The following is a 9,526-nucleotide window of genomic DNA, read 5'->3' as shown; positions in this document are numbered from 1 at the left end:
AGAAAACTATATATCCACTTGCCAAAAAAAAAAAATAAATGCATGGAGAGAAAGACTAGCACGAGAGAACATTTCCTAACACATAATGTATATTATTACCATCATATTTGTTTAAAACAACACAACAATTAAATGAAAAATGTGGTAAGCCTAAGTCTGCTATAAAATGTTTCATATTATATGAAAGGCTGAAAAAATTGAGTTGAGACAATGAGACTTGAAAGGTAAGAGTAGAAAGACAGGGATAAACAAGTGAGTATCAGATGTGATGAAAATGCTATGAGCTTCATTTGTTTGATTCAGGGTACGAAAGAAACTATTTAGATGCTTAGATTTATGAAGCTTTTTTCCTTTTCGTATAAATGCTAAGACCTCCATTACACGACAATGGTGCAGCAAACACCAAAAGCAACAATATTTATTGCTCCAGAACTTAACCTCATAACAAATTCAAAAGAAAAATTTTCAAAAAAAAAAGTATCTAGATTCATTTTATCTAAAATTCAAGACTTTAATAGTTCATTTACCGTCATACTCATTGATCATTCAAAAAAGTTGTTTTGAAGATAAACAAAGAATGTAAACAAAAATTGATAAGAAATTGCCAATTAACCATTGAATTGAATTTACTAACCAAATAGAAGCAGGGTAGATAACCAAACATAATTATGTTAATTGCATTAATTGTGTACACAAATAGTTCTCACCTTTATAAATTCAAAATGACTTCTTTCTTTGATGAGTAAAGTACAAGAGAGGCAAGGATACTAGTATACTAATATTTATCATTATATGCAGCAACAACATTATACATCTGATCTAGAACCTACAAGAATTCCAAAGATAGAATATTACATGAGGCACTTGTTGCAGAAAACATGATGAGAAATCTAGAATACTTATACATGAAATTATAATTAAAATAGATGAAAATTTTTATTTTAAGATACTTCCAATCACATTCTGACTTGATACATTTGTTGCAAATTAAACTTAAATAGCTATTAAAAGAAGCAAGATAAACACGTCTCTGTAAAGAAATTCATGCTTGATTTTCTACCATAAAGTATAGCAGTTTTTGACATATATAGCTTTGAACAACAAGATTATACTCACCTTTTTCTAAGAGATCTTAACAAAATATTTATTAGGTTCGTAAACCTTAGCTTCAAACCAAATAGATTACAAGCATTACAATCTTAAGACTGAAAGTAGAAAATGAGGCACACGAACGTTACGAAATATACTAGGATTGAAGCATTTCATCAAACATCGGTTGAGAAAAATATTCTGTTAACACAATCATGTCCCAGTAGATTTCAACACAACAATCATTTAGCTAAAATAGAAATTGAACTTGTAACAAACACACTCGCGTTATAATTAGTGATAAATTTCAAGCCATTCACCTCATTTTATTAGCTACTCTAGCAATGTGAAAAATGGAATCAAAGACCTAGGAAGAAAAAGAAGAAAGAAAAAAAAATAAAACAGAGATCCAAATAAAGAAAGGTAGGAAGAAGGGGCAAAACGCCAAAACCAGTGATGGATGGTGACAGTGAAAGGTTGGCGGCGACAGAGATGGAGGCGACATAAGTAGGATACTCGTGCAGCTACAGCAGATTAGAACAACACACGTGTAGAACGAAGGAGACGATGAACAGATCCGGAGGAAGAGATGAAACAGAGGAGCACAACATCGGCAAAGGCAGAAGCAATGCCAACAGATGTTTAGGGACAGAGGTTGAAGAGTTAATGATCAAGAACGATGGTGAAAGAACTCGTGAGTAGATACAATGAGTGAAAGTGAAAAATAGAATTAGACAGACAAGGGTATTAGGGCAAGTTGAAGTTGAACCCTTGATTGGTTAAAAAGCCAAATTAGTGGCGGATTCTGTGCAAATTGTCGCAAAATTAGAATCATACAGTTGTTCTTCCCAAAACCGTAGCCCTGACCACTGTAAACTAGAAAGATAATGGCCATTGTCAATATGGCTGCTAATAATCCGCAACTATCTTGTGCTTCTGTTGTATAGTTTTTATAAGGATAAAAAAACTGAGGTATGAAATCAAAGAGTATAATATAATATGATATTACATATAGTTAATTTGAATTTAATGAACAATGATAATTTGTTGTGTAATCTCACTACAAAAAAAAATGTTGAGTACCATCGGATTTACTGGCAGAAACAATCATGAGACTCAACTTGATACTTACCCCGTGCCGCCATCAGGCCAAATATTCAACCGTACGATGGGAGGTGGTGGTGGGGCATAGCTGCTGCCTCACTACCATGGATGGACTCTGGAGCCATGGCATCCATTGCTGGAGGCGACGTCGATGTGGATGCGGGCTGCTGAGCGGTAGGAGGCGGAGGGGTCACCGTAGACAAAGACACGTAGTTAGAGTTAGGGACCATGATGAACGGCTGGTCTGCTAAACCCGCAACATGTGGCGTCACCGAGGAGGTCGGAGTAGAGGAAGAGGAGCTAGAAGTCTCAGGAAACCCTCCCTTTACCCCAACCACGACTACGACCACGACCAGCAGTTTGATCCTCAGCACCTTTACCTGTCAACATGTCTGCAAATATCAAATTATTAAACAATCTTAGCAACAATTTATCAGCAAAACAGTCATCAACGCAGCAATTAACACAATTAGACGATTTCAAACACTTCAACCTTTCAAAATTTAATGTGTATTGTATCTAACCTAACTTAATCAACCTAAATCCACTAAGATTAGAAAACTAAACTAAACTAACTTTCAAACTGAATGAAAATTAAAATTGAAATTCTAATCGAACCTAAACTAAATTAAACTAAAATTAAACAAATCAAATTCCCTAGGGTTAAGTGCAACAAACTTGCAATATTAGGTAAAAAATCTCAAACATTCAAAATTTAAAAACGTCGGTCAATGAAAAAACAAATCAAATTCCATTCATGCAAATAGTCAAAACAAGAGGAGAACAATAAATGATTTCAAGTGATTGACCAAAATTTTTAATAAAAAGCTTTTTGAGATATATTTACAAACATTTAGCATGCAAAGTCATAAACAACATAATTTAGCATTAACAAGTAATCTATGCAACACCAATTCACAAAATTCAACATCAACGACACCAAAAAAAAGGCAGCAGCGTTGATCATAAATTCATTAGACAACAATCTAATTAATTCAAAATAGCAAAACAAGAAAACAACAATAAACACAGTGAATGAGCACAATCAAACAATTAACCAAATAAACTCAGCAGTAATTTCATTAATTCAATCAACAAAATCAGAATAGTTCCAGACACTTTCAACAACAATTCAGAACCTATAAATCTAAACTAAACTATCCTAACTACCTAAATCCAGTAAAACAGGAAATTAAACTAACTAAACTAATTAAACCAATCTAATGAACGAAAACTAACTAACAGGATTTGAAAAAAAATAGAGTTCAAACAAAAAACATTCAATGCAGGGTGTAGAAAGCAACGAAGAAGGATGGAGGAAGGCGACGACACTATGTTGTTGCCGGCGCTAGAGGTGGCGGTTCTAAGCCGCCGGAGCAGGGAGCTGGACTACGGTTGCCTTGTTCTACTTGGTTCTAGCTCAGAGAGAAGAGGGCGAGCTGTAGGCTATGGGCTGAGAAGAACGAAAGGAGAAGGAGGAAAGGAATGCGGCGGCACTGAGAGGGAGGGGAAGAAGGAGAAGAAGGAGGCTTGGCGGTGGGGGTTGCCGACGACGAAGAGGGGGTGGCGACAATGGTGGTCTCGGCAGCGGCAGAGGACGGTGATGGCAGCTGGAACGCAAGGGAGAAAGACGGATGGTGGTGATGGTGATGAGGGTTCGAATGAGGGGGAAGGGGTTTGTGATTTAAATTTATGCCATTTTTACCGTCGAATTTACCATTGAAAAAACGTTGCGGGTCACTAAAATACATCGTTTCACTAAATTGAGTTACCATCGGACTAATTCAACAGTAAACCTAATGGTAAAGGACGCACCACTTTAATTTATTTTCCTCCAAAAATTACCAATGGATTTAACGTTGGAAAATAGAATCCGTCGGCAGTTAAAAAACCTTACGAATTCGACGTGGTTACTGCTGGTAAATCCGATGATAAATTCGCCGCTACTCTAAGACGTTAAATTCGATGGTAAATACGATGTTACTCAACATTTTTCTTGTAGTGTCTAATGTTAAATTTAATTAATCCTGATCTAGTAATTTTTTGCCCTATCGAATTAAATATAAAGATATTATGTCAAAAATTGGCAACACCTTTTATTTTTGGATCTTTGACTTAGTTTTAAGAGAAAAGGACAAATAGGTCCCTGACCTTTTGTCCCGCGGACATTTTCGTCCCTGACCATTGAAAAATACTTTTAAGTCCCTGACCTTCACAAAACTTGGACGGATCAGTCCCTCCGTCCAAATGCCTCTGTCAGGGACTGATCCGTCCAAATGCCTCCGTCAGGGACTGATCCGTCCAAGTTTTATGAAGGTCAGGGACTTAAAAGTATTTTTCAATGGTTAGGGACGAAAATGTCCGCGGGACAAAAAGTCAGGGATAATGGTTTATTGGTTTTCAACATTCATATTAGTTTCAGTACTAGAATTTTTTGGATTATCGACAGATGTTAGCAACTAATTTTTTCGTCATTAGCGACGAATTTAGTCAAAATAATGATGGAAAAATAGGTAGACAAACTTGTATTAAAGTTTAGCGACAAATAAACATTTTGGTTGATGTATTCTTGCGCCATATGGTGGAAAGTTTAGACATATTTAGATAATTGACAAATTGAATTAAAAAATTAATGTTATGAAACTAAAGCCCGTAATAGTGGTAGATTTGTTTCAAAAATTAACGACGTAATTTTAAATTTTTGTTGCTAAAATTCCATCACTAATATGGTTAAAAAGATAATTAAATTAGTTTGTAATATATGAGCTTAATTATTAAGATTTTTCGGTCGATTTTTTGGTCAATTTTTCGAATATTGTACATAATTGAAATAAAAATTCAAATAATAGGAAGTAAGGAAATTTGGAGAATTTAATTTGAATAATTAAAATTGGAGTTTAACTTTATAAATGGAGAGATATTATTATATCATTTAAAAATCTAAATCAAAGTAATTATTTAAATTCATTGGCGAGTTAATAAGTAAAATTTTACAACTTTTCTACATAATTTTTAATCAATTATATCAATTTTTATTACTCAATATACCCTTAATTTTCTTAAATCATTAATACTAACCTGACCCTAAATGCTTAAATTTATCCCCTCACACCCAAATTTACTCAATTTACTCTTCTCCTTCATTGCGTTCCATGATCGTTGTGTCGCAGTCAAAGCTATTGGAGCCGGCCAGACCCACCCTAGCTTGTTCTGGCTCTGATGCTTCTCCCTTTTTTCCTTTATGGAGTGAATACTGAATAAGGGTGTGGGGTCACTGCACGCATTTTAGATTGGTCCTCAATGAAATTGGCCTTATGTTGGGTTGATTGTAAGCCTTTTGCAATTTAATGTTCGTCACCAAAAATTAAATTTATTATTTATTTATTTATGAAGAATGTTAGGGGACTAATAACTTTTGTGATTTGTAGCTATCAAATAGTCATCAATAATATTTTTAATGGTGTGAAATTTCATCCAATAATATTATTCATTTTTTTTTATTAGTTATATACTAGGCAGAATTTAATAAAGTTGCTGGCCCTAGATTTTTTTTAGTATTAATATGTGATGGAGGTTAGGAGCATTCTCATTAACACGTGCGGATTAAAAATCAAATGGACCTTTAATTATGAGAAATATATTAACTTATTTTTAATGTGTCCGGAAGAATGGAAAGAAGAGTATGATACAATTGGTGCATTGAACTTGTTACAATTTATCTAGAATAAAAAAATGTTGGCATAAATTGTTAGTAATTAGTTCTGGTCGTTATATTTTTTATTTTATCATTATTATCAATAAATTGTGTAACGAGATTTATGTTGTAAAATTTATTTATATTAAACAATTAATCCAATATAAATTGAAAAAGAGTTAGTTAGCATTGACTTAAATACAAGAGATAAATATAAAAGAATATTGAACACCAAATATTTCTTATTGCAATAATTAATTATACATAAAATACTAACGCTATTTTAAGAACGAGAGAACTGTAACAAATTTTTTAAAAGAATTATTTGGTTCTTTTTTTAGACTAAATAATAATGATTATACTATGTGTATATTAAAATTAATTATTAGTATAAAATATATATTTAAATACAAAATAGAACAAAAAGATTAGATAATATTTCAGTTTTGGTAGGAACAAAAAGAAGTAGAGAGAAGGATATACTGAATTAAATAGAGTATTATACAGGTCAAAAACTCAAAGAGAACTAAACTTTAAAGATCTTAGAACTTTCAACCTAATAATGTTAGGTAAGCAAGGTTAGAAAGTTACAGATGAAACCTAACTAGCTAATTCACCAGGTCTACAAAAACAAGTATTTTCAGGTATTCTGACTTCTTAAAGACAGGAACTGGAATTAACCCCTCTTTGGGTTGGCGAAGCTTGTTGGAAGGTCGAAAGATTTTGAAAAAAGGAGTGAGATAGAAGGCGGATGACAGACAATCTGTGAGAACATGAGAGGACATTTAGATCAAAGATAAATCAGTCCTATTTAGTCAAATAGTTATAAATGTTAACTCAAAACTGATATGAATTAATCAACTCATAATCGCAAATCGACAATAAAATTAACAGCTCAGAATAGAACAGTTTAATGTCTACTTTACAGACCATTCTTCAGACAAAATTAAAAAAAAATAACAAAATTATCTGAACCAAAAAAAAAAAAAATTACTCAATGACTTTAGGAAATGCCTTACCTCATTAATTTTATCACCCTCCATTTGATTTGATGCCTCTATAATGCCAGCAGAAATAACTTTGGAGATTTGTTTGGAACATGAAAATACAACCCACCAAAATCAGAGTTTTCTTGTGAAAAATAATATATAAAAGCTTACCGGTAAATCAACGAATTCATGAAAGAATCTTCATGACTTTTGAATTTGTCGAAGATTCAACCAAGCCGAGAAATCTTTTAGTTGTATGTCTGATTTTGCTTGTAAAAAATCTCAATTTTGCCATTGTATGAGGTCTAACGTGGACCCAAAACCCTTTTTATTTAATAAAAACTATTTTTGATAAAAAAAAAATAGAACCAACATGAATTTTTGTTCACGTCATTTAAAATACAATAGAAGTTTTAGAATAATGTGCCGGGGCACGCATATCACCGACTTTCCCCCTTGTATTTATCCGCCTCTGGTTATTAAGAATAAAAAGACTCCTAGAAGAATTAATAAAGTGATGTTCGAATAAATATCTTTATTAAAGATATTTCAACACATAATTAAAAGGTACTGATACAATAATAGTAACAGTAGGGTTAAGAGGTCAACATATTTTATAATTTATAGTCATTAATTAATTATTATTATTATTAATAATAACATTGATTAAAATTTATAATATCAATAATGTTACATAAAAAAAAATCACCGTTCAGAAATATATAGAGTAAAGTATCGTTTTTGTCCCTAATATTTGGGGTAAATCTTATTTGTGTCTCTAACGTTTAAATTGTCCTATTTGTATCCCTAACATTTGTAAAAGTGATTCAATGTTATTCTGCCATCAATTACACATCATGAGCGCTTTAGTTTGAGTTTTAAAAATCTCTTCTTGAAGTTAGAATACACAAAGGTCTGGGATAGAATCGATGATCTACTCCAAAAAATAGCTCATCAAATGTTGAAACTAACTCCTACAACATTTACATAATTCACTTTTCTAGGAAAATAATTGAATCTAAACACAAATAGTTGGTATAATATTAAAATCGAACACATCCAAATGAGACCTAATTGAGAATGAATACATCCAAGTGAGAATAATTGAAAAATATAATCTGATTTGTTAGTATAATTGATAGTAGGATAACATTGAATCACTTTTATAAACGTTAAGGATACAAATAGGACGATTTAAACGTTAGAGACACAAATAGGACTTACCCCAAATGTTGGGACAAAAACAATACTTTACTCGAAATATATATTTAGTCTTCATACTAAAGTTGAATTAACTATTTTGTTATGAAATGTTTGATTATCTTATTAGTAGTTGAATTTTTCGTTAGAAGAATGTGTGAAATAGTATATTTGAATATATACAAATAAATGTTTTAGATTATTTTTAATATTTCTGAAGCATTTTTGTTAAAATATATTGGCAAAACTCAACATTTGTTTAGGGTTGCTCTTGGATTTTATTTTCATTTTTTATTTTTATTTTAGGTGTTTTCTATGTATTTTAAGAATTTTGATGAAGAGAAAAAACAGTTTGGTTTTACTATTTTAAAATTTTTCAACCATAAAAGTTTAGTAAATAAAAAAAAGAAATCATGCCCTTCTTAATTTTCTTCACTTATGTACCAATAGTATTCTACATGATATATATGCATCGTTTTCTCATGACTGGTTTCGTTTTGCAACTTCTTTTACTTAATTTTGTTTTGCAACTTGTTTAACTTGAGATGATCATTTAGAGGTTGTTTGAAATGTTAGAAATTAAAATTTATTCAAGAAATAATTTTTTTTCTTGTTTTAGAACAAGTAAAAGTGAATGATTTAAATTTTTTTGAAAATTTTAATTTTAATTTTCTTTTATTTTTATAAATCAGACTAAAAGGGGTCTAATTTTAAATTCATTCTCGTACTCTTTAAATTTAAATTCTATTCTATTAATATATCATAATCATTTCAAATCATAGAATTAAGTTTTAAATAAAAATTATTTTTTTCTTAAAAAAAATAAAATTTTTTTCTCATATTAAATGTTTTTCAAACAAACTCTTAAATATCTTAAACACCAACTTAATTCTTTAATTTATGGGTTAGCTTACATGACATTGTTTTTATTAGATAAATAAAAATCTTCTTTTGATAAAAAAGAAAGTATTTTATTTTTTGTGAATTTTGTTATGCATATAATTGGATAAATTTTTTTGGTAAAATGACCCAAAATTCATAACCCTAAACTTTAAATATATAATTATCAAAAAGTGGTGGTGTATTTTTCTACAATATAATAAGGATGAAGAAAATATTTTATGATTTTTCTTTTACTTGTTTGTTTGAATCTTTCCTAATTTAATTTTTTTATAAAAAATTATTTGAATCTAATAGATTAGTATTGGAATCAATGATTCGATGATGAATAATATCACAAAGTATTCTTTAACAGTTTTCGATTTAGTAGAAATTAGTTCCTAACAAAAAGAGAAAAAGTAGGGGTTTTTTAATGCATTCAACATTATTGAAAATCTAAAATTTTGGCAAAAAGTTTTTATTTTTTGATTCTTAATATGCACATTAATTATTCGTTAGTATTTATTGTTACCTTAATGCCAATATCTTTTAAACAGAGAAGCAGAGAAGC

The sequence above is a fragment of the Arachis ipaensis genome, chromosome B07, assembly GCF_000816755.2.
Source record: "Arachis ipaensis cultivar K30076 chromosome B07, Araip1.1, whole genome shotgun sequence".
Taxonomy (NCBI): Eukaryota; Viridiplantae; Streptophyta; class Magnoliopsida; order Fabales; family Fabaceae; genus Arachis; species Arachis ipaensis.
This window is presented reverse-complemented; position numbering follows the sequence as displayed.